Below are 4,942 nucleotides of genomic sequence, written 5' to 3'. Positions count from 1 at the left end.
GAAACAGAGAACTGCAATGAGTACTCAATACTCGAATCATTGACTGTGTTGCATTTATATGCTTTTTAGCTCTCCTTTTCGAATATTCGACTCCACTCAACTCATGCATACAGCTGACAACACTTATAATGATTTATACTCTGCTCATATATTACTCATAAATACTGACTTTCAACACAAAAGTGATGCAAATGATTTATGAATCATTCATGAGTATTACGTCACAGTCTGGAAATATTTGCTTGTCTTGTTTATTGTGCATATAATTTCCTACTAAAACAACCCCTAATTTTATGCACATGAAATATTCAAAAACACAAACAAAACATATGCATATACAATGCTTACAACAACAACGCACACCAAAAGCATAAAATTATACACACGCAAATTTTTTTGCTTAGCAAACAATAGCGGTCACATAAAATTTTTATAAGTGTTACAAGTCATTCGAGTCATTCATTTTCAATGAGTATATTCATACTCACTTGAGTATATGCTATGATTCATAATTCATTCGGCATTTATGCTACTCTACTTAGAAATGCGTACGCATCGTTGCGAACCTGATTCATTAACACCGGCATTCGTTAACGAATATACTTTTAAATCATTTCTGTGGCGAATGTAAATGCATATAAGTATTTTGTGAGAAAAATATTTCTACGCATTTAGATTTGATTTTTTGTGAGTGTACTCTGAGTGCTAAAATTATGACTTGTTGCAATTCTCTGGTATGAAAGCACAAAAAATAAATGTGCGAAGGCACAAAAAATAAGTGTACACATATTCCCTTTCCCTTTTTATATAATAGAGAAACTTATAACAAGAATACATTCTACTCTTGCATATAATTCACATTCTTTTTTTTTCTCCCTATTTTAAACTTTCATAATATATTAGATGCACGAAAATTATATCCTTCGATAGCTCGGACGGTAGAGCCGTGGACTGTTGACATTATCATAGCATCATTGATCCACTGGTTGCAAGTTCGACCCTGATTCGAAGGAATTTTTTTTTATTTTTTTGTTGGTTTTTTTTTTATTTTTTGTGTACTGGCTCATTAATTATTTTCAATTTAGATTAATTAATATCATTTTCAATAGTTCATAAACTTTGAATTTACTATTTATTTAATACTCATAATAATAAGATAATTTTGTTTAGAATGGTAATGCCATTAAAAAAGCAATTAAATAGGTGTTGTACTATACTAATGCCAAGCATAATAGAGCGTTTACTGATATGTTCTCAAAACTCCATTCCATTTCAAAATTCTATGGACGAATAGAAGCACATTACTTTCTTAAAACCCAAATTCCAGAAGTTTTTACATATAATGTTTTTTGATGTCATCATTATAGTGTATACAGTCTTTCACAAAGTATTTAACTATTTCTAGGAAATTTACTCGGTTAGTTTAATTTGTAGATTTTTGTAGTAAAGCTTAAAATAAACTTTGTTTTCTGATTGTTTTCTGATTTTTCTGATCTTATATTGTTATCGTAACTTGAATATTATTATTTTGTACATCTGTATGTCCCTGGACATAGTTTTAATCAACAATGACTGTGAACAAGGTTATCTTCTGTTTTAAAAGACCATATCCAGTTTTTTCGTATAATAAAGTTGTTGTGCGAGATCTGTGAAAATAAAACCATCCCTGCCATCAGCACTATCGCTTTACCGCCTCGCCTAATTTTCCAATAAGAGTTTCAGATATATCGTTCTGCTTCTAATTAAAAAAATGGAATGGCTATATTTGATTCGAAGTTTTTCGTCTATCATCATAGAAACATTCTACACTTTCGTTATCATATTCCTATGTTATCATATCTTTCAATTTATATATTTAGAACTTTATCGAATTTGTTTTGTACAATTATTATACGTAGCTCCTATCCTAGCACGATATGTCAGCTCCTATCAGCTAACATACATATGTAATACCTATGCAACGGATCTAAAGTTATTCTAGGAAGTTAATACACTCAGGAATGAATAATGTACCGGCAATAGACTGAAAGCATGGGCTTGTAGTTACAGATATAGTTGGGAATGGGTCCATGTTGGTGAGAAAACTCCAATTTCTGAGCTCAAATTTCAAAAATTCACTTTACTGAGTTCAATCAATGGCTAGAACTCTGAGCACAAATTAAGATTAATGAAACATTTCGTTAAAAACATACATTGTACATTTAATTGGCAACGATTGTACAGCTCGTTTATACCGCAGCATTATTTCAAGGCTCTCAATCAATAGCTACCAAAATCACTAAAGCATTTTCTTGTTTCGCGCCTTGTCCACGTACGCAGTTGGTTCTTCCACACTCAATGTCTACATATAAAAGTATTAACATATCACGTATAGGATATTTGGATATAATGTCTAAGGTGTGAAATATGACACCTTATGGAGGATATAAGGTATAGAGGATATAAAGTGTCATATTTCACACCTTACAGTAAGATCCAAAAAAATATACTCAGATTAAAATTTGATTGGAGTGAGTTTTATTTACGTTTACTTTTAAAACCATAAGGTTTGGATACCAAGTACACAATTATATTATGGTCTGAGAGAATATCAATGGTTGATGCATTTACTGAATATTTCAGTTCTTAAGGCTTAACTATTTCTATAGAATGGAATCTATGAATTTTCTATAGAATTTTATTATTAAACGTTTTTGGATTTGTAGACTCTAGGCCTTTAAATAGAGTACTGGGTGTTTTTCTCCAAACTTCCTATAATTTATTAGAGTTCTTTAAAACTATTATATGCTAATATAAGGGGTTCACATCTTACGACCTATGTGAGACTATATTTAAAAATTCCTCCTACTACTTGTGTCTATTTTTTAATCTATCAATTTACTTAAGACTTTTTTTTAAACACTTTTCTAAAACTTTGCCGCGAAAACTTGTATTTAAAATACATGTAATGTATAATTCATCGCTTAATTCTTAAATTTAAATAACTTCACTAAAAAATATATATGTGTCCAAATACAGAACAAAAGAAAAACTGTCCTAAAATTGAGTCCAACAATAGTCCAAACAAGCAATCACTAAACCATCAAAAGCAGTTTAACCTATTTTACATTTTTTTTAAACAACAGTTTAAATTGTTATTTAACGTATTTTGTAATGAAAAAAAATATTAAACTTTTTGAAAATCAAATAGCGAAAAAACCTTAAAACTTTCCATTTACCAAAAAATGATTCCAAAAAAATAGAAAAAAAATAGTAACAAAAACTCCATACAATGGTCACACACAGCGCCTGCGCCATGACTTCAACAAAACAAGTTGGAAAAGATTAAAATGGACAAACTAACTGCCATAATTAAAGTAATTTGGTAGAAAAATTTAGCCAATTATCAAAAATTAAGTTTAGTACTTAAACGGGCCAACAAGTACATGTACGAGTGTACGAAGTACCGGGCAGACGGACGGAAGACGGGCCGCGCACAATACTTAGAGATTTGAGATTACGCATCGCATTGGTTACGCTCTAGAAAGAAAAAAGACAGCAAAATGACAAGACAATCTGTTAAAAGAAAATCATTTTTACGCATTTTAATAAACAGTAATTGAAAGATACTATTAAATGGCCAAAGCATACAAAAATTATTAGATAGATACACCCAAGCACCGCAGTCCGAAATTATCACGAAACAATATTGTGGGCAACATTGCTGGTGATGACAATGATTACGATGTCGTCAATGTTATTGATAATGAGGCTGAAGCTGAAGCTCAAACTGAGACTGAGGTTGGTACTGGAGCTGAGGTTGGTACTACAGTTGAGATTGGTACTGGAGCTGAGGTTGATGCTGGAGCTAAAGAAATAATAATTGTTTGGTTTTGTCATTGATATTAATTTGAACGTTTGTATTGTTAGTATTGCTTTATAGATATATATACACATATGTGCATACAAATATATGTCAGAGATTTCATTAATAGTTTGATACAAAAGCTGATTTTCTTTAAGTCAAGTTTTTACACAAAATCAATTCATTTCGCTTTTTAACTTAAATTACCAAAGACGATTGTGTTCGCAATTGATTTCTAATACAAAACCGATACGGCTTCGCATTAATTGTTAATTAAATTAACAAACCATAAATGATTTCATTTATTTACCTTTTTAAATTTTCTTTCAAATTGTCAATGTCAATTCCAATTCGAATTAGTCAAAGCCATAAAATTTTTTCAATAATTCATAGAATTTCTTACCTCAGCGCAATTATTGAGGTAGCAATAACAATGATTACTCCCTTTTAGTTATCAGAAAATACCATATAAAACGACTAAATTGATGCGCTACCAATTCTCTTCTTCATCAAAATGGTAATTTTGATGACGATCATCCTAAATTATTGCCATAAAGCAATAATTATGAACTCTTTTATTAAAAAGTCAATTCATAAGAAAGAAAATTCTTCAAAAGATCTGTAGTCTGTAGTCCTATATCTATAGTTCTCTACAACGTTGAAAAAGACTACCGTATCTGAAGGAATCAAGGATAAAGCTATACGTGCTTCATCACGATATTAACATTATTCATTGAATTAACCTCCACCGCCTTCGATAGATTGGGCATGTTGCAGGATGACGATATTTAAACGACAAAGATCATGTCCCCACATTTCCGGTAGACTGATCAAGTTAAAGAAGCACTAACCGCTTTTGATATACGAGACTGAACAATGCGCGTACGTAACAGAGACACCGAGAGAGTAATGCTGAAAGCCGTCAAGGGGTTGTTATGGATAATTAAATAACTAAGAAAACAAATTTTAAGAGAAATTGAAGCAAAACTACCATAGGAGTAAAGATTATTGCTAAGTATATAATTTTCGCCCATTAAAAGCAGTGTCCCCAATGTGTGCCCCAATTTAGGCTATACTACTCATGTCATCACTTATTTG

This window comes from Teleopsis dalmanni, chromosome 1 (assembly GCF_002237135.1).
Source record: "Teleopsis dalmanni isolate 2A chromosome 1, ASM223713v2, whole genome shotgun sequence".
NCBI lineage: Eukaryota > Metazoa > Arthropoda > Insecta > Diptera > Diopsidae > Teleopsis > Teleopsis dalmanni.
The sequence above is the reverse complement of the archived record's forward strand: the minus strand, read 5'-3'. Positions refer to the sequence as shown.